We start from the raw sequence: 23,249 nt of genomic DNA, 5'->3' as shown, positions 1-23,249 counted from the left end.
GCCGTATAACCCAAACGCGCTTAGTCAGGCCTTGAGTGCATGCTTATACATTTGTGTACAGAGTGGATTTCTCTCTATATAAGAGTGATGGCCTAGAGGTAACGCGCCCGCCTAGGAAGCGAGAGAATCTGAGCGGGCTGGTTCGAATTACGGTTCAGCCGCCGATATTTTCTCCCCCTCCACTAGACCTTGAGTGGTGGTCTGGACGTTAATCATTCGGATGAGACGATAAACCGAGGTCCCGTGTGCAGCATGCACTTAGCGCACGTAAAAAGAACCCACAGCAACAAAAGGGTTGTTCTTGGCAAAATTCTGTAGAAAAATCCACTGCGATAGGAAAAACAAATAAAACTGTACGCAAGAAAAAATACAAAAAAAGGGTGGCGCTGTAGTGTCGCAACGTGCTCTTCCTGGAGAGAGCAGCCCGAATTTCACACGGAGAAATCGGTTGTGACAAAAAGAAATACAAACACAAATATAAATATAATTTTGCCAGAAGACAACACTTTTGTTGCCAGGGGTTCTTTTACATTCCGCCAAGTGCGTTCTGCACACGGGACCTCGGTTTATCGTCTCATTCGAAAGACAAGACACTCAGTTTGATTTTCTAGTCAAACTTGGGAGAAAGGGCGAGAGCGGGATTCGAACCCACACCCTCACGGACTCTCTGTATTGGCAGCTGAGCGTCTTAACCACTCGGCCACCGTTCTCCTTGTCACCTCCTTAAGGTAGGACAAAACCTTCAAGTCAGCATTCAGTCACCAGTCGCCGTTCGTATGGAGAGGGTTAACTCTCTCCATACGAACGGCGAAAGAGACGACGTTAACAGCGTTTCACCCCAATTACCATCATCAAAATATTGCAAGCGGAAGGCTTTTATACTGAAGAGGTGAATGTTGACAAAGAATACCACAAGTCTGACGCCGGAAGCTAAAGGTTGAGTCATTCAGACACCCACTGGACATCCGAGAGGTCTATGTAGAGGAGAAGAGAGGACTGGTCGTACTGAGTGAGTTAACGATAAACGTGATGTTTGTTCTGGACGACACTTAGCGAACCGCTCATGTGGAACCGAACGAGACGGGTTGGGAAACGTCACACACCGTTGACCAGTTACTGTAAACGGGGAAAAGGGCAGATGCACATGACTGATTCTGGTTCTGGTGTGGTGGACATGGAAAAACCTCAGAAAGACAACGTCTTGTCAATAATAATAATAATGATGATAATGATAATAATGATAACAACAACAACAACAACAACAAGAATAACAACAACAACAACAACAATAATGATAATAACAATAATAATAATAATAATATTAATGATAACAACAATAATAACAATGATGATGATGATGATGATGATGATGATGATGATGATAATAATAATAATAATAATAATAAAATCTATCTATCTATCTATCTATCTGTCTGTCTGTCTGTCTGTCTGTCTATCTTTCTATAAATCATATATATATATATATATATATATATATATATATATAAATTATTATGTAAACCTAGACATAGATATAGCTCTCCGTGAGTGTGTGTGTGTGTGTGTGTGTGTGTGTGTGTGTGTGTGTGTGTGTGTGTGTGTGTGTGTGATAAAGATAGAGAGAGAGAGAGAGAGACAACGATAACGAGAGAGAGAGAGAGAGATACGATTAGAGTGAGTGAGAGAGAGAGAGAACGATAATGAGAGAGAGAGAGAGAGAGAGAGAGAGAGAGAGAGAGAATTATAGCGAGAGAGAGACAGACAGACAGACAGACAGAGACAGAGAGAGAGATGACGAGAAAGAGAGATAACGAGAAGAGAGAGAGAGAGAGATGATAGAGAGAGAGATAACGAGAGAGAGAGAGAGATGATAGAGAGAGAGAGATGATAGAGGGAGAGATAACGAGAGAGAGAGAGAGAGATAACGAGCACAAGAGAGAGAGACAGAGACAGAGATGACGACAGAGAGAGATAACGAGAAAAAAAAGAGAGAGATAACGATGAAAGTGAGAGAGAGAGAGAGAGAGAGAGAGAGAGAGAGAGAGAGAGAGAGATGACGAGAGAGAGAGATAACGAAAAAGAGAGAGAGAGAGATAACGAAATATATATATATTATATATATATATATATATATATATATATATATATAACGAGAGAGAGAGAGAGAGATGCGAGAGAAATACATATATAACGAGAGAGAGAGAGAGATAACGAGATAGGGAGAGAGACAGAGACAGAAACAGAGAGAGATAACGAGAGAGAGAGAGATAACGAGAAAAAGAGAGAGAGACAACGATAACGATATATATATATATATATATATATATATATATATATATATATATATATATAACGATAACGATAACGAGAGAGAACGATATAACGAGAGAGAGAGAGAGGAAGAAAGAGAGAAAAAGAGAGAGAGAGAGAGACATGGAAAACATAAAATAATACCCCTCTCACTCACCCCCCAAAAGCAATTTTTCAACACTTCACCTCAACCCAAGCACGTTCAGAATATCCTCCAGCCACAACAAAACTCTCAACACGTACTCACAAACTCCCAAGTGACAAGGAAGCGACGAGAAAGGGAAGCAGTCAGTTTGTTAGCAGCCACAGACACAGACCAGAACTTCAGAAGCGCATCACTACCATAAAGTACCCTATAAGCGCCAACCCCCACTTCGCGCAACTTTGACGCTTAAGTTACGTGTGGGCGTTTACAGGGTACTTTACTTTTTGTGAGAGCCCTATTTCCTTGCATAATTGGTTGATAGATTGCTTGATTGATATGGATACTTATATAGCGCCTATCCTCGCTCGGAGACCAAGCTCTAAGCGCTGTACAAACACGAGGTCATTTGCACAACAGGCTGCCTACCTGGGTAGAGCCGACTGACGGCTGCCATTGGGCGCTCATCATTCGTTTCCTGTGTCATTCAATCAGATGTCAGGCACGCACACCTACACACTCAGACAAACTTGGTAACACTTAACATTTTACGTGTTTGACCGTTTTGTTTATTTACCCCGCCATGTAGGCAGCCATACTCCGTTTTCGGGGGTGTGCATGCTGGGTATGTTCTTGTTTCCATAACCCACCGAGCGCTGACATGGATTACAAGATATGTAACGTGCGTATTTAAGTTTCTGCGTGCATATACACACGAAGGGGGTTCAAGCAATAGTAGGTCTACACATATGTTGACCTGGGAGATCGGAAAAATCTCCCCCCCCCCCTTTACCCACAAGGCGCCGTTACCGAGATTCGAATCCGGGACCCTCAGATTGAAAGTTCAACGCTTTAACCATTCGGCTATTTCACCATACATATACATCCATAAGGAGGAAGGTGGCAGAATGGTTAAGACGCTCGGCTGCCATTATAGTGAGTCCGTGAGGGTGTGGGTTCGAATCCCGATCACGCCCTTTCCGGCGACAAATTAATTAACGGTTAACAGGGCGTTTTCAAGGTGTTTTACCTTATGGACATTTTTCAATCCAAAATGGGCAAGGAGTTAGGGCTGGGGTCGTTTACAAGACAGGTTACGGTATCATTTCCAGCTGAGTTTGACCGAACTAAAACTTCTTGACCGAATAAAAACTTCGAACCAGCGCGCTCAGATTGTCTCGCTTCCTATGCGGACGCGTTACATCTAGGCCATCACTCTACTGAAACTGTTGTTGTTATTATTATTATCATTATTATTATTATTATTATTGAGCATTCACAAAAATTGAACACAAGATACCAAACATCATTAAAAATTATTCACACGCACCCCCCCTCCTCCCCCCACCAAACACACTACAATATACACAAGCACACGCGCGCACACACACACACACACACACACACACACACGTCATAACACACAATCGTAAAATAGTAAACAATCAAAAATACCACCAACAAATTCTGAAACTATGAAAACTCATTCACTCATAAATAGTCATTTTAGTTCATACTGAAAACGTATGAGCTGTTGAGAATTTAATCAGAAGGGGGAAAAGGTGGGTCTTCAGACATGGGTTTGAAAGACGGCAGCGAAGATGAGTGACGGAGAGGCTGAGGAAGTTGATTCCAAAGAAAGGGGGCTTGGAATGAAATACAACTGCGTTGGCCATACTTTTTGGTTCGAGCACGGAATGGGGGAGGGGGGGCGGGGAGGGGGGGGTAGAGGGGGGGCGAGGGGGGAGGGGGAGGAGGGGGGGGGGAGGTCCTAAGCATATGGGTGTCAGAAGAAGAGCCCTCCTTAATGAGAAACTAAAGAAGCTAATGAAGACGCTTCACGGCGGAACAGACAAAGGCTGACCCTGATGTATAAAATGGTCAACGGCATTGTAGACATCCCTCCAGACAAATTTCTCAAGAAAGGATCCGGCAGAACAGGATCAAATCATCGACACAAATTTGTCCATCTTAGCTCCTCCTCTGACCCTTATAAATACAGTTTTTTCCCATCAACCATCCCCGTCTGGAACTCCCTGCCTGCAACAGCAGCAGAGGCTCCCTCCTTGGCAGCTTTCAAGAGGGAGCTGAACAAGATCACAGTTTAGTCCCCCCCCCTCCCCCCCTTTTTTTTCCCCGGAGGGACGCTGCGAGTGACGGTGGGAGAGAGTATGTATACATGCTCTTTCTCATTGTCACACCCTCCGGAGGAAAAGATAGGTCTACTTAGGTTTTAGCTAGGTATTTACGCCTCTGCGCACACAGGTCATTAATAGTCAGTAATGACGGCTGACCTTCCAATTTGAAGATTGAAGATTGAAGACGCAGGGGGGGAGGCGGGGAGGGGGGAGGGGGAGGAGGGGGGGGGAGGGTGTCAGAAGAAGAGCCCTCCTTAATGAGAAACTAAAGAAGCTAATGAAGGCGCAGGGACAGTTTGTTATTTCATAGGCTCTGTTTGACGAGATAGTGAAGAAAAGAAGAAAGACACCCGTACTATTCCTTATAAACCCTTTTAAGAAAGACATGGAACATGAAAGAAACCACGAAACAACGAATATTTAGAGAACGTTACAGTCACACACACACACACACACACACACACACACACACACACACAGAGAGAGAGAGAGAGAGAGAGAGAGAGAGAGAGAGAGAGAGAGAGAGAGAGAGAGAGAGAAAGTCGAAGTCGAAATATTTTAAATGTCAGACCACAGATCCATAACAATGGAGTTCACAAGGACAAACAGAATTAATACATTGAAATGAATATTAGGACAATTATTGAACTACATGGGCATCGATAACGATTCTTGAGCATTTGCGAGAGAGAGAGACAGAGAGAGAGAGAGAGACAGAGAGAGAGAGAGAGACAGAGAGAACGAACGAACGAACGAACGAACTTTTTTTAATGAGGGAAGTGGAATAAGCATGCACATACTTTTTATATCCAGCCCTCAGGGCAAAGAGAAATGAAATCAAAATACTCGAAAGGTTATAGAAAAACACACACGACATTCAAATACACTCAAATACACAGTAAACATTTAAAGGTACATAATCATAATGCAATGACAAAAATGTATATAAATATAATGATATAAAAGTGCAATATGAGAGAGAGAGAGAGAGAGAGATGATGGTGACGATGATGGCGATGATGATGAAGATGATGATGATAGTAATGATGATAAAGTACACACATGACATTCAGATACACAAAAATACATACGTAAACATTCAAATGTAAATGATGATAATGCCTGTAGTTGAAGACAGACTGAAACAGAAAGACAAAGCAAGATGATGAGAACATTTCGAACAAATTCGTTTGAAGGTGTCAGCAACTTTTTTGATCAAATGAGCATGATAAGTTAATTTATTTAATGAGGTGTGGTTACGCAGAGAGGATGGGATGTTGTTCCAGAGCAAACCACCAGAGTACGAGGCTGGATTTTAAAAGATCAATTCTACGAAGAGAGAGATCAATTCGATCAAGAGAGAGAGAGAGAGAGGGAGGGAGGGAGAGAGGGAGAGAGAGGGGAGGGAGGGAGAGGGAAAGGGAGAGAGAGACACACACAGAGAGAAGGTGGGGGAGTAATTCTGACATACTGTACTGTCGTCGATTCGCTGATTCATCATCAAACGCGTGGTTGACCAACCGTATCCAACTGAAACACTTCAGTGCACATACACACATACTTCGTGGTCAGTTGGTGGGGCAGAATAACTGATGACTCCCCCACCGTCCCCATAACCCCCTAACCCCCTCCCCATTCTCTCAATATCTTACTCTCTCTCTCTCTTTATTATGCCCTGTTTGTGAGCAACTGTTCGAAGACGAATCCCACGAGCTGTTTCATTGTAAAACATACGATATTTTCTGGACCACCTTGAGTGTCTGCAATTCAGTCGTGGGCGTTCAGGACCCAGCTGCATTGCTCGGACGGAAGAGCCTAGTATGGTCGTAACCCGCTACTAACTGTGTGTATACAGTATGGGACTGACCACCATGGCGCGTAGTTCGGTCAACGTAGGCATTTAGTCACGTGTAACTGTTCAAAAAGTTAGAACCAAGCAATGCAAATGGCTCCAGGTTGGTCTTTCTCGCACAGCAACAGTGTGTGATGGTCAGTCGTGCCCCACTGTGACCATCAGAACAGCTGTTGAAGCAGCGACCTTTCTGACTATCTGGGCTAGAATTTAACTCACTCAGTACGGCCAGCCCTCTCTTCTCCTCTACACAGACCCCTCGGATGTCCAGTGGGTGTCTCAATGACCCAACCTTTAGCTTCCGTCGTCAGAATTGTGGTATTCTTTGTCAACATTCACCTCTTCAGTATAAGAGCCTTCCGCTTGCAATATTTTGATGATGGTAATTGGGGTGAAACGCTGTTAACATCGTCTCTTTCGCCGTTCGTATGGAGAGAGTTAATGATGGTGGAGAGTGCCCACTACAAAAACACTTGTAAAGCACTTGTTTCTGTCATTTGCAGTTCCTTTCGGAAATGTTAACTCTCTCCATACGAACGGCGAAAGAGACGACGTTAACAACGTTTCACCCCCCAATTACCATCATCAAAATATTGCAAGCGGAAGGCTCTTATATTGAAGAGGTGAATGTTGACAAAGAATACCACAATTCTGACGACGGAAGCTAAAGGTTGGGTCATTCAGACACCCACTGGACATCCGAGGGGTCTGTGTAGAGGAGAAGAGAGGACTGGCCGTACTGATTGAGTTAATGGCTGAGGATAAAACAATTATATATATGTATTGTTTTTCGCGAATGGGCTTTTTTTTTTCTTTTTCTTTTTTTGTTCTTTTGACATTACTCTTACTGTTTTACAAGGTATGTGTAAAAGATGTATGCATGTAAGGTTTCAATGCCTCTGGGGGCACAAGATTTAAACTATATTTGCCTTTGCCTTGTGTCCTGCACCTTGTTACAGGCCAAGAGGGCTTAGGAAGACTTAGCGCTGGGGATGTATGTCTCAGTCCAGTTCACTGTTTTCCTCGCAACCGCACACACACACACACACACACACACACACACACACACACACACACACATATATATATATATATATATATATATATATATATATATATATAAGAGAAACAACCGTAGGTAGTTGGGAGGACCCAGGACTTAGGTAGACATGCTTTAAAACCGTAATTCTCATACAGTAGAGGGTGGTTTTTTGTTTGTTTGTTTTTTGTTGTTGTTGTTTTTTTCATCTGTGTGTGTGCGTGTGCGTGTGCGTGCGTGCGTGCGCGCGCGTGTGTGTGCGTGCGTGCGTGTGTGTGTGTGTGTGTGTGCGAGTGTGAATATGGATGCAAATGTTCTTTTCAGAGTTAGGCAAGGCCCCAAACTGAAACACTTTTCATGCACTTTCTCCCTCTCTCTCCCTCTCCTTCTCTCTATAATATAATATATTTTCTCTATAATATATATATATATATATGTGTGTGTGTGTGTGTGTGTGTGTGTGTGTGTGCGTGCGTGTGTGTGTGTGTGTGTTCCAAATCTTATATTTTCACTGTTTAATCAATAATTATAAACTATATGTACAGTTTACAATCTGTGATATGATATATATATATATACGTTTTGCATGTTTCATTCCATGTTGTTAATTGTCGTTTTTTTTTTCTTTTTTCTTTTTTCTTTTTTGTTACCAAACTTGTGACAACAGCTTTCCGTTTCTTATGAGGCAGTAATACAATTTGTCACATGAGATGACCTAAGACACGTGACTTGAACTGGACAAAAATATCACGAAGGAGACGCAAGAAGCAAGCCTGTCAGTAAACGCATTCGTTTTACTGTCAAAGTGCTTTTTTTTAAATACTCATTTTGGCCACGGATGGTATTTCTTGTTTTGACATTCCGGGGTTTGGGTTGATTTTGGCTTCAAGCAGTGGACCCTGTGTTGTTTTGTATGTATAGTTGATTTTCATTGGCTGAGGCCACCGGAAGTTGAATTCTGGAGTGTCTTTTTTTTTAATTTTAAAAATTCTTTGTTAAATTGGTGATTGGTATTGAGGCGAGAGAATATTCCAAGCTATGCAGACCTGTTTGATTGTGCTGGCTTGAAGAGAGCTGTTTTTGTTTTTGTTATAAATGCTGCTACTTATGGCAGCTTTTCTTCCGGTTGAGAGCACTAGGGCTACGTTTGATGTCGCTGGTGGCCAGCTGATCTGAGGGAACGTCTGGTGTTGCCCTCCTTGTTGCTGATGAAGGCAGTCCGGTGTGGACACGGGTGGTCCGTCATGTATATGTGAGATGACGCCGTACGATAGGCAAATGCGAATTGAAATGATTAACTAAGAAGAAGCTGAATGAGTTAATCGACAAGTTGTGAATTATGATGAATCAGAGACTGCCGAAGTGTGATGAATCTTGGAGCAAAAATTTGTATTTGTATTTATATTTCTTTTTATCACAACAGATTTCTCTGTGTGAAATTCGGGCTGCTCTCCCCATGGAGAGCACGTCGCTACACTACAGCGCCACCCTTTTTTTTTTCTTTTTCTTTTTTTTTTCCTGCGTGCGGTTTTATTTGTTTTTTCCTGTCGAAGTGGATTTTTCTACAGAATTTTGCCAGGAACAATCCTTTTGTTGCCGTGGGTTCTTTTATGTGCGCTAAGTGCATGCTGCACACGGGACCTCGGTTTATCGTCTCATCCGAATGACTAGCGTCCAGACCACCACTCAAGGTCTAGTGGAGGGGGAGAAAATATCAGCGGCTGAGCCGTGATTCGAACCAGTGCGTTCAGATTCTCTCGCTTCCTAGGCGGACGCGTCACCTCCAGGCCATCACTCCACTAAAATACAAATCGTCGACGAGGTATTTACGAATGACAAACAGGAGTTATAATAAATTCTGCGGCTGGAAGCAGGTGTTGATGACACATCGTTTTGTGCCAAGAATGAAACTATGAGCTCCAAGATTAACTGAAGGGGATCCAGAATATTTTCAAGAACTGAGTTCTTCTTTCTTCAAGACTGTGTAGGGACGTGCAAAGAGAGACTGTGGGACCGCGTGAAAGAGAATGAAAATATCAACTTAATGTAGATTACTTAATAAACATATTGGATTTATCTTATTGGGGATTCGTGATTGTTACTCGTGAAACGGTTTTTATATATTATATGTGTCACTGGTCTTTGCTCTTCAGTTTCTAGTGTCCTGGTCTATTGTTTTGTTTACTGAGTGTTTGTGGTGATTGGATGTAAGATTGTGTGTGATAAAGGGAGAGAATAACTTAGAACACGCACAGAACTACACACACATGACTTTCAGTGTCTGTCTATCCTTCTAACAGCATCATAGAAACCGTCCGTAACAATCACTACATGGACAGCCTTAATGACACTTAAAAGGAAAAACCGAATTGAACGATTTGAAAATTTGAATTTTGTGTGTGTGTGTGTGTGTGTGAGAGAGAGAGAGAGAGAGAGAGAGAGAGAGAGAGAGAGAGAGAGAGAGAGAGAGAGAGAGAGAGAGAAAGCAGCAGAGATAAAATTTTGTGAAATAAGTTCAGTATGCTTTTTTTTCCACATTTGACCCCCTTCTCTAAAATTGAAAGAAAGAAAATGTGTGAAAGAAGAAAACAACAACAGCAAACAAAACGCATTAACATGCTCAGAAGAGACTAATAATAATAATTATTATTATTATATTTATATAGCGCTGAACCTTGTGCAGAGACAAATCAAAGCCCTTTCGCACCAGTCATTCACACGCACGCTTAACTCTAAAACTGGAAAAACTGAAAACAAGGAAGAGGCAGGGAAGGGAGGCTATTTTGGGAAGAGGTGGGTTTTAAGACCTTACTTGAAAGAGCTGAGTGTGGAGACCTGACGAAGAGAAAGGGGAAGTTCATTCCAATTGCACGGTCCAGAGACAGAGAAAGAATAGCGACCAACAGTCGAGTGTTTGAATCTGGGTATGCATAAACAGAATGGATCCGAAGCCGATCGCAGAGAGCGAGATGGAGTATAGAGGTGAAGGCAGCCACAGAGATAGGAAGGGGCAGATTTGTGAATACATTTGTAACATAGAGACTATATGGGTCTATGGTCGAACTTTACAGTATGTATTTATATTTTCTGACACACTATGACAAAGACTTTTAAATTCATTATACCTTAGTGGTAGTAGTAGTAGTAGTAGTAGTAGTAGTAGTAGTACAGGGACTGGCAAGTCATCTGCCTAGACCTCTCGGTCTTTTTCACGTCCCCATCGAATCTTCATCTTCACTTCTTTCATTTTATTTAATTTACTTTCTTCTTTTGTTTGTTGATGTTGGGCGGGGTACGCAAGTGCATTTCTGTAAGAAACTTTTTCATTCTTCATAATAAAAAAAATTCTTTTGAGATGGTGTTGGTATCAAGGAGATTTTTGAACGTGTTAGTATTTTGTGCAAGTTTAACTTCGGTTGGTGGTACATTCCACATTTGTGCAATTCGGTTAGCCAGTTAATTTTTTTCTAAGGTTGGTGTTGCAGTGTTCTAAACAAATTTTTCTTTACTGAGTTCCTTGTACAATCATAATCCGACATTCTGAAGATATGTCTTGCATTTAAATCATTTATTTTATTTAATCAGTATCAGTAGCTCAAGGAGGCGTCACTGCGTTCGGACAAATCCATATACGCTACACCACATCTGCCAAGCAGATGCCTGACCAGCAGCGTAACCCAGCGCGCTTAGTCAGGCCTTGAGAAAAAAATAAAATAAGATAAAATAAATAAATATGTTATTTAAATATCTTAAAAGTTTCGATCAAATCTCCTCTTAATCTTCTACCTTGTCACTTGAAGTGTGACCGCTGTGTTGATGTTACTATTTCTAGTCCTCCTACCCCAGCCTCTGCGCCACCAACTCTCTTCCCCCCCCCCTCCCCCCCTTCTCTCTCTCTGTTCCTCAAAACGTGGTTGGACAGACAGAAAGTCACTGAAATCTGTGGCTAAAGGGAAGCAATTACTGCAGATTATATAATCTGTGTGTGTCAGGTCAAGACAAGTAAAAATTTTATTTCATGATGATAAATTGATTAAACAACAATTGCTTTTTTTTTTGTTTTGCTTTTTTGCTTTTTTTTAATTTTTTTTTTTAAATCAAGCCATCAATGAAAAAAGGGGAAAAATAAGAGAGAGAGAGAGAGAGAGAGAGAGAGAGAGAGAGAGAGAGAGAGAGAGAGAAGAAGAAGAAGAAAAAGCAGATGAAAAGCAACAATGACAACAAAATGCCTGTATATAAACAAGAATATTGTGATAAAGAAATACACAGTTGCATTTCTATTTCACACACACACACACACACACACACACACACACACACACACACACACACACACTCTACTGAACACAAATTTTCGGACACAATTACACCACGCTCATCCCACTCACATATAGTTCAAAATCCTTGGCAACACAAGCATATACAAAACATTTCACAATTAATAATAGGAGTATTAGACTGCAGATCAAAATTTGTATTACTGTTAATATTTTCAATGAGGTGATTCTTCAGATTTTTCTTAAACGCGTTTTTATTCACGATACTTTTCAAAGTGAGCGGGAGACTATTCCATAAATTTCCACCAGAACACAGAAAGCTGGATTTGTAAAGGTTGTTTCTTGGTCTGGGTATGCAGAGTATGTGGTTGTATCTGTGTTCATTAGTTTTTAAAACGTCTGCAGTCTTCCTTGAAGCATTTCCATACATAACATTATGCACGCAAACAGCTTAGTTGAAGTACAGTCTGTTGTGAAAAGATAATAATTATATTAAGTTGTTGGGGTCAGGAAGTTCTTCTCCTTCTTCTTCTTGGTGGTGGTGTTGTTGTAGTTTGTTTATCTCAACAAGTTTGTCTTCACGATTCAAGCTGTTGATAAAAAGAATGTCTTTTGTGAACTATACTTCAAGATCACGAAAAATAACTGGGTTTCAGGATTCTAGGGGTGGGTGGGCAGTTGGTGGGTGGGGGACCTGGTTGTGGGTGTGAATGGGGACATGGGTGTGCGTGAAGGTAATGCCACTGAACTAGCATGGATAATGGGGCATCACAAAAAAGGGGGGGGGGAATAAACTATATCATATCCTGTGATATCATTAAGTTACTCAGTAACATCATCGATTGTTTGATTTATGGCGAAATGATTTCGGACACATTAACAATGTCGGAATATGTTTAAAAGGGTAGAAAAAGAAAATACTATATCATATCCTTATGGCGAAATGAATTCGGCCACATTAATCCATGTTGTAATATGTTCACCCAATCTTGAACTCCACCTTCAACTAGAATCTTAAAATCATTAATTGTTAGAGTGGCTGGCTTCCACAGCACTATGATTATATATATATGTAGCCGTGTACCAAGTGGTTATTCAAGGGTACGGCACAAAAGACTTAACTAAATATTGATTGATTGAAAGGATAGATGAGAATTCCTGTGCACAGGCCAGGAACATATAGAGGCCAGTCACAAATGGGTTTTTCTATTGTTTTATTTACAATAGTTGTGTAGAGGAAACTAAGAAGACATAAAGGAGAAGAAGATGAGAAGATAAAAAGAGAAGACTAAGAAGAAGACAGTGCAGTGATACGTAGCAAGGTGTCAGCCGTTGTGGGGACACACACGGCACAACACACTGCTCGCGACACAGCAAGAGAGAGAGAGAGACAGCAGGCTCTGGTCAGATGACTGACCAGGTATGAAATGACCACTCATTACTCACTGTGCCAATTTATGCAAGTTAAGCGGACCGCAAAGGCCGTCACGTGTGCTGCGAGCAGATCGTCACTAATCAGCCCAAATCCGATGAGAACTGTGCTTGTTAAAAGGTGTTCAGTGACAGATTTCTAAATGATTCCTGAACCGATTTACGTCGGATCAGTTGCAAAAGAAAGAGCTCAACACCTACTTTATAATGATTATAAAATGAAGTGTTGATTATTTAAGATGAATTTATAATCTTAATTTAAGTCACGTGAACAGGGTCAGTTTTAACAAGCTCATCGCTGAAAATTACAAACTGCGTTAAATCAGTTTAACGTAGGCAAACATAAATGGAATAGACTTAAAGATGGAATTGCGACGATTCTGCCAGTATATAATACTTGTAGTTTACTGATCTGACAAAAGAGCTATCAATTAAATACTTTGGAGCAGAAACACAGGTTTTCGCTCAGCCAATGACATACCGCGATGCGAGCCTTGAGTAGGCTGTCTGGCCGGAACAAAATGATGTAAACGGAATGACGTCACACAATTCTGGGCGCTGGTAAGGAGGGAAAACATCGTCTGCTGTAGCTTGTGTGTGAGCAGTTTTGGACCAAGCATAGCGCGCTTGGTCACACACACACACACACACACACACACATATATATATATATATATATATGACAGTCAGTCGTGTCAGTCTATGACCATCAGAACAGCAGAGGAGGCAACTGCTGTTCCGACTATTTGGGCTAGAATTTGATTATAGTGGAGAGTATCTTGCCCAAGTTACATCCCCACTCTCTCGGCCATGAGGGTTTTAGGACAGTCTGTGTTGGGATGGTTCCCAAAGGCCAACTAGCCCACAAGGCTGCAGCACTAAGAGTCAGTGCAGTTTTGCCTCCTAGTTTGAGAGTCATAGTCCTTCGCAAAAGACAAAGCTGTAAATGATTTCCCATTGCTGTTGACCCAAATGTAAACTTATGTCTATGCTGTGATTATCATTGCCATTATCATTTACTTTTTATTTCCAGGTGGAGCAAGCCGTGCTTTCAACACTTGTATTAATTTTTCTTCTTGTTGCTGACGACGCCATTGCATGCTCATGGTCCACATGTAGAGAAGAGGGTTGAGAGCAGAGCTGAAAGGCAACACGAACACAACCATGGTGTCATGGATCTGATCAAAACCAGCAACACCATGTGAATTCATAACCACAACAGGACCGAATGTTAACCAGCTAACAACACCTGTCATGGTCACTTTTCTCATCAGATGCACTGAAGAATACACTGGTCTCTGAGAGGGATTGAGGGTTACTCTGTACTGTGGAGTTCGCTTGTAGATACCAGCTTGGCCAGCTGCAGTCATCACACATAAAACAAAGTTGACTGCCACAATAACTGCGAACCATTTGAAGTTATGTCCAGAGTAATGGCGATCAAATAAAGCCAGACGACAGAGACCTGACTGACCTTGGAGACCCCAGTGGGATAGTCCAGGAAGAAATGGAATCGTTGCCAACAGAATCCCAACAATCCACACACAGCCTGCAGCTGATAAACATTTACTAAATCTCCTCCCACCTTCGGGAAAATAAAGCACAGTAATGTGATACAAAGTGATAAACCAGACAATCAATGACGACACAGTATTAGACAGGAGCCAAAAAATCCCAGAAAGTTTACAGATTACATCATTTGTCCATGCTTTTTCAGTCTGGAGATATTTCCCGTGAAATATATTGTCAGCTATTACAACAATGCTGACGTGACTTCCCATACATATGTCAGCAAACTGCATATGGGCAACAGCCCTGTTGTAACTGCTTTCAACCATTTTTTTCACAGCGAGTGAAGTCACTAGACACAACAGATTGCCTATCATGGCAGAAACGCCAATCAGCCAAAAGAAAACCCTGTAAAGTTCAGTTGGCAGCAGTGTTGTACACGAAGGGAGTACAGAGTGTGGTGCTAAACAGTTAATTTCATCAGACTTCTTGGGATATAAATCAATACAGCAAAATCTGTAGTTTGAAGAAAAGATTTGATCCAAGTGATCACAGTTTGAAAACATATCCAAGGGGAAGTTGGAAACTCTATTTCTCCTCATGTCCAGCTCTCTGAGGTGTGGCATATTCTTTAAACCTACCAGTCCAATGGTTTCAACAGCACAGGATGATATATTCAACAACTGAACATTAGGCAAATATATGGATATATTACTGTACAAGATATTGAGATATGTTTTCGATACATCCACTCGTGTCAGGGCATGATGAACGTGCCTCGTTGCTTCACTATTCATCGTGCTAAGAGGATTGCTTTGCAAGTGCAGAATTCTTAAATTTGGAAGCCCAAATAAAACTGTCATATTTAGAGTTCTTAAGTGGTTATTAGAAAGACCAAAATACTTCAGATTTGCAAGTTTGATATGGGAAATGTTGTAAAGGGAACACTGGGATAGTGTCAAATGAACAAGATACGCGTTTTTGTTGAAATAATCCGGTGACATGTTTGAACCTGTTGCGTCCACGTATCGTAACTGAAGATCTTGGTCTGGAGGAAATGGTTTGTTACAAAAGAAAACATAACCTTGACACAGACAACCTTCAGGACAGGTCCTGTCACACAGCAGTTCATCATCCCGCTGTGGACACTGACCCCAGCCATCACACAGATGATCTCCATGCACACAAAGTCTGGAACCTCGACACTGGTAGAAACCAGGACACGTTACTGTCTCACAGTCTCGTTCGTCTTCTCCGTACACACAGTCAGAAAATCCGTTACACCGGGTGTAGACAGGTAGACAGTACAGCCACTCAGCTGTGCAGCGATAATGACTGTGAGGACAAGAGTCGTCAGCTGTCATCACCTGATGTGTGAAGTAACCTGTCCCGTCCAGACTCACATAAAACTGTTGCTTCAGGTCTGTCTGTTTGAAATATTGCCAGTCGAAGTCATCAACACACATAACCTCATCAGAATCGTCCACACAGTCTGAATATCCGTTACAACGTTGACTGAGTGATACACACTGACTGTTAGAACACAGAAAACCAGTGCATGAAGGGACGTCACAGAATGACTCATCGGAACTATCTGGACAGTCCTGTCGGAAGTCACACACAAGACTGTGGTGTATCGTTGTGGTTTGATCATCACATATATACATCACGTAAACAGGTATTGATCCTTTCTGATGAAGAAATATTCCTGGCAGTTTTGCACTGCTCATGTTTGTGAATGAGCATGACATGAAATGTGCTGTATTAATGCGATCAGAGTCACGGGACAAAAATAGGTGTGTAACATGACGGTCTCGGCAGACACATAACGCCTGTTGCGTATACAGAAACACAGATCCAGAAGAGTGTAAATGAGAGATTGGAATGTATGTGTTAAAGGCTCCATTTGTATGTGATTCTAGTTCACATGCTATTGAACTGGTATCAAAATTTTTTAATATTTTCTTTGATTTCATGATCCTAATATGAAACTTCCGTGAATATTTTTTTATTTCTTTGCGGTTGGGATTTGGAAATAAATGATCACTGTTATAGACAATGGTTTTATCAGACCACATCAAGAAAATGCTGTATATAAATGGTACATCTTGCCGACCACTGTTTAAACCTAGAGTCACCTCAAATTTGCCATAACTTTTAAAAAGATTCAGAAAATCGTTCTGTTCCATTCTTGTTTTCAGTGACGCTAACCGTGCACCTATCCTTCCACATTCATAAGGGTGGAAGTATCTTGATTCCACCTTGTCAAGTAAGATTAATTGCAGACACTTGTTTCGTGAAGCCACCAATCCCCGACAGTCAGGACTGCTGAAGGAACAGTGTTCTGTTTCATCCCGTCCATCTTCACACTCTGTCTTCAGATTACAGTCTAGATGACGTTGAAATTCAGAATACTGATGCACAGAGCAGTTGAATAAACTGCTGGGCAACTTGACATGCTGATTACTCGCAGAAAGTGCAGACACGTATAGTTTCAAATCACCGAAGCAATCTAGCAATTTGGTAATCATAAACTTGATCAGAACATGTGGAGCGTTAATGACTACAGCTGTTGAAGGACGAGTAATGCAGACACGTTCAACACGTCGGTTTGATGCATTTGTAGTCACGGGTATCAGCTCTATCCTCTCACATTCATCACATGTTTGGAGTTCGTGAAACTCTTGAATACTGACCATTATCTGATATCCAGATGGTACTCTCCACTCTTTGTCAACCCAACGTTTTCCAGAAATCATAAAGAGTAGTGGTATTATATAGCCGGAATACCCTGGCATTTGTCTTATGACAAAGTTGTCGCACGCAACTGTTTCGATATGAACTTTCAATTCAGGACTGTTGATGTGTACAACATGAAAATGCTGATATTGAGATCCCGTGTACATTTCTTTAAGGCTATGATACGTGCAGTCTAAAGTATATGGAAATCTACTGTTCATAATTTCCATTGTCCAGTGCCTGTCATCACACCAGTACGCCAGTCGCTGAACCAAAACACGTGTGCACTTAGGGTATGGCCTGTTCACCCTCAGTGTACAGAAATAAGTGATACCCTGGCATACTCCGTACATCACGTGCACACGGAGGAGTTTTCTAACCAAATCTTGCTTGCAGTGTGATATGTCTGATAGATTCTCTTGCACCACTGTGATCTGTGTCGTGTTGAGGGACCAGAAGTATTCCACTCCTGGACACAACCTGTGCATTGACAGTGGACCGGCAGTGAGGTTGTTGGGTGTGCCAGTCCTGTTCCTGAGACCTGTGGCAATGCCAGGTGAGACAAAAAAAAACAGGGTACAGTGTCAATGATTATAGTGATCCTGTGAAGGGAGCGGGACAGGTAAAGGCTTTGGACACACGAGATATTGTCCTGTTTCATCAGGATGTATTTCATGTTCACCCATTATATTATATATTTTGATTTTTTTTTTTTATTAATTCTGTTTTTGATGTATGATATCAATTTATTCATTTAGTTTAGTTCCGTTCTCAGTTTTTTTAGACCTCGATCTAAGATGGCAAATGAATGCCCACAATAAAGGAAGGAAAAGTTTAATGTTACCCAAACATTTGTCATCCACATTTGATGGAGAACAATGTGTACACTCCCCCATATGTCGCGGGTACAGTGTTCTTTCCCATGTGCCATGTGTATGATGTTACATTTCATATGCCCTGTATATGATGTTAATCTCCCACATGCCCTGTATATGATGTTAATCTCCCACATGCCCTGTATATGATGTTAATCTCCCACATGCCCTGTATATGATGTTAATTTCCCACATGCCCTGTGTATGATGTTAATCTACCACAATTCCTGTGTTCATTATGATGTTAATTTCAGGTGCGAATTCACTGGAAGCTATCGTCATAAACTTGCACACAGACGGCCCAGGGCATAGGGTCGCTCTCTAACGGACTGAAGCAGCAGTGGAGTTTGGCAGCCACCTGGGTGTCTGAGCAGCCCTCTTTAGGATCACTCTGCTCACCTCCATGGAGGAAGGGGCTAGAAAAGGTGCCTCAAACATTGCCTGCTTCACTTCTCCCTGGCCAGCTTACAGCGGCTGGTGGGGATCCCTCATAGCGGTCGACAAACAAAAACGAAGAAGAAAGTGATGGTGTTCATCCTCGGCACATGGAACGTGAGAACTCTGCTGGATAACACCAAGGCAGACAGACCAGAGAGAAGAACTGCACAAAAGGCCAAAGAGCTAGCTCGCAGTTTCAGTTTTCAGTTTCAGTAGCTCAAGGAGGCGTCATTGCGTTCAGACAAATCCATATACGCTACCTCTCCTCTGCCAAGCAGATGCCTGACCAGCAGCGTAACCCAACGCGCTTTGTCAGGCCTTGAGAAAGAAAAAAAAAAGACCTAAATAAAATAAAATAAATAAAAATAAAAATAAAATAAAATAAAATAAATAAACAAATAATTTTTTTTTTTACCAAAAAACAAAAAAACAAACTAGCTCACAGCAATGTGGACATAGAAGCTCTCAGCAAAACGCGCCAAGCAGACAAGGGCCAGTTTACAGAACGTGGTGGTGGATACACGTTCTTCTGGAGTGGTTGCAGCAGCACTGAACGACGAGAAGCAGGCGTAGGATATGCCATCAAATCTCACCTCGCCTGTAAACTCACCAAGCTTCCAGAGGGTATCAACGACCGTCTGATGACACTTCAGCTCCCACTCTCAAGCAATAAATGTGCAACGCTGATCAGTTCGATACGCTCCCACCATGACCAAATCAGATGACATTAAAGACAAGCTCTATTTATTTATTTACTTATTTCTTTTTATTTTATTCATTTATTTATTCATTTATTTATTTATTTTTTGTTTGTTTTGTTATTTTATATTATTTTATTATTTATTTTATTTTTTATCTTTTCTTTTTTTTCTTCTTTTTTTTTCTCAGGGCCTGACTAAGCGCGTTGGGTTACGCTGCTAGTCAGGCATCTGCTTGGCAGATGTGATGTAGCGTATATGGATTTGTCCGAACGCAGTGACGCCTCCATGAGCTACCGATACTGATACTCTATGAAGAACTCGACACCCTCATTTCCTACAGTCAGAGAAGCTCATTGCTCTCGGGGACTTCAATGCCAGAGTAGGGACAGACTACCAAACCTGGGAAGGGATCATCGGAAGACACAGCACTGACAAGTGTAACAGCAACGGCCTTCTGCTCCTCAAGACGTGTACCGCACATGACCTTGTCATCACCAACACCCTGTTCCGCCTACCCATCCGTAGGAAGACGTCATGGATGCACCCTCGCTCGAGGCACTGGCATCTTCTTCCGCATTGTTATCTGCTATGAATCAGTTACCTGTTCAAGCAGTGTTTTAACTCTCTCCATACGACGTTAACAGCATTTCACCCCAATTACCATCATCAAAATATTGCAAGCGGAAGGCTCTTATACTGAAGACGTGAATGTTGACAAAGAATACCACAATTCTGGCGACGGAAGCTAAAGGTTGGGTCATTCAGACACCCACCGGACATCCGAGGGGTCTGTGTAGAGGAGAAGAGAGGACTGGCCGTACTGAGTGAGTTAAAATGGTGGTACCATTCGTATAATATTATAATATTATATTGTTCGGTACTTGTCTATGTTGAGGAGAGACATTTTGAACGTTATTCCAAAATTCTTGTTGGGTGTGAACTGACTGAATTAAAACATTTAAACTGTTATCATTAAACATTTTTTATTCCTTAACGGTGAATTTCTATACTCACGTCTGGCTGTACAATACTCGTTACGATCATCTGAATCTTGCATACGCCGACGTTAATTTTGTTTAGTAATCTTCTAACAACTTTTCTTTTGACATTACATTCAAAGTCAAACCAATCGTGTGATTTCTGATTACTAACAGAAATTCGTTTAAACATACATACATGTTGCCATACATCGAATACATTCATTAAACATAGAAAGAGCTTCATTAACATCAACATCAATCATAGCAACTGCAGAATTCAAACGACGTGTACCGGCCTGATCCGAACTCATCTCATGTATATACATCTCAGCATTTGCATCATTCCAAACTAATTTCTCAAAAGTAACCCTATGTTTTCTTTTAGAAAACGTATTGACAATTGAAGAAGAAGATTGTCTGAATCGATTATTTCTAATACATCTGAATCACTACGGTCACAAACAAAATAAAATAATTCACATGACATAAAAGAATAATCAAGTAGACCACAACCCGAATCAGAAATGTGGCTGTAGTGTCCATCATGGTCACCATAACACACATCATTCAGAATGAACAAATTCAAAGCAGCACACGCATTTAACAAACATTTACTATTAGCGTTAATGCATTTATCCTGTGAGGATCGTTCGTGGTAAACTGGCTAGCTGGTATTAAACTGTCATGCTTTGATTTCGATGTCCTGCGTAATATTGGAAATTCTAATATTTAAATCTCCAAAGAAAAAAATCAACACATCTCCATAGGGAATTAGGCATTCACTAAGACATTTTTCCAGATTCATAATTCCATTTTTTAATGTACAAAAATGTATAGAATGGAGAACCCTCTGGATGTACTTACGTGCAGACATACAACACATCTTTATCAAGGCTAAACAGTGATTTGTCAAGAAAGAATAAAAGATTGTTCTTATGTTCTATGTCTATCTTTTTTACACATTGTTACACACCACCAGAATGCCTTCCTTGTGTGGATAGCTCAACAGCGGGTTGACTGGACGGAGTAAACCCAGGAAATTTACTGGCTTGGATATATTCATGAAAAGGTTCAACTACATATACAAAATCAAATGAAAATAGAAAGTTTGTAAAGTCTGAATTTTCTAATTTGGAAATCGGTCCTTGGACATTCCTGTGAATAAAGGAAAACAATACACCTTTAACTCTCTCCATACGAACGGCGAAAGAAACGACGTTAACAGCGTTTCACCCCAATTACCATCATCAAAATATTGCAAGCAGAACGCTCTTATACTGAAGAGGTGAATGTTGACAAAGTATACCACAGTTCTGACGACGGAAGCTAAAGGTTAGGTCATTCAGACACCCACTGGACATCCAAGGGGTCTGTGTAGAGGAGAAGAGAGGACTGGCCGTACTGAGTGAGTTAACAACAGAGTCATAGTATGATCATGACACACTGCTGCGTGTTTGTGAACAGGTAGGTGAGTCCAGTGTTTTGAGATCTCACTTCAACTCACTTTAGCATGATTTACAATCGTCAACTATGAACACCAACCAGTCAGCATGTAAGGCTCAGACCGCGAGGAAACGCGGAAAGCGAGGTGGGGCCCTTTCAAGGTTACGTCAACAAAGTTTTTGCCCACCTCTACCCAGTATGCTCCTGTCCAATGTTAGATCTCTACCCAACAAAACTGACGAACTCACATGTAATATTCAGACGAGGAGAAACTACAAAGAGTGCTCTGTGTTTTGTCTCACTGAAACATGGCTTAACCCAGACATCTCTGACAGCACCGTTCAACCACCAGGCTTCACTGTACACAGAGCTGACCGAACTGCTGACTCAGGCAAGCAAAGGGGTGGCAGTGTGTGTTTCTTCATGAACACACACAGGTACTCCGATGTCAAAGTGCTATCACGTGCCTGCTTCCCTGACGTGAAGTTCCTAACCACCCAGTGCCGACCCTTCTACCTCCCACACGAAAACAACTCAGCTTCGCTGATTGCTGTGTACATCCATCCCACAGCAAACCTCTCCTCCGCACTTGGTCTGCAAGCAGACGAAATTAATGGCGTCGCCCCACGGGGCGTCAGCGTCGGCAGCGCATCATTTTTTGATGCCTCACTACGTTGAGGTCAGGTCAGGTCACTAGATCTGCTACTGGTAACCTGAAATCCAGTACAACCTGTTCAGGGTCGGATTGCCGGCGACTAAACCGGCACTCTCACCACCCCCTTCCGGGACTGGTGAGGCGTGTGGCTAGACACCCTTATGGAATTAAAAACGAGATCCATAAAAGGGCGTCGGCTCAGGAGAGCCACCGACGGCCATCTAGCTCCACCGTGCTGTGTGCATGCCACACACAGTTGGCCCCCGGGGTGTGTCTACCCATGCATGCGAAGTCTGGATCCGGTAGAATCTGCGGAAGAAACCTAACGGTTCAACGGAGAGGAAGGCGGATACAGCAACGCACTGTGGAGTGCAGAGAGCAAGATGAGACACCGAAAGGATATCTTGGTCATCCACTGCATCCGTGCTCATCCTCCAGTTGTCTCGACTTAGTCTTGCCACTGGAAATTGGTGGACCCGGACGAGAGAGTGAGGTCGACGTTGCGCAACTCCTCTTCACTTTAAACAAACTCATCGCGCAAGTCATCAGTCATCCATACTGACCTTTCATCCTTCATCATTTCATCACCCCCAAGTCCTGTGGCGACAGGCGAGCGACGAAACGACAGGTGTGGGTACACTGGCAGTCGCAGCCGCAGACCTGCACGCAGGCGGTTCAGGCCATAGGGTCGTTCTTCATCGACAGGAGCAGCGATGGAGC

Source organism: Babylonia areolata, chromosome 33, assembly GCF_041734735.1.
Source record: "Babylonia areolata isolate BAREFJ2019XMU chromosome 33, ASM4173473v1, whole genome shotgun sequence".
Classification (NCBI taxonomy): Eukaryota; Metazoa; Mollusca; class Gastropoda; order Neogastropoda; family Buccinidae; genus Babylonia; species Babylonia areolata.
The sequence above is the reverse complement of the archived record's forward strand: the minus strand, read 5'-3'. Positions refer to the sequence as shown.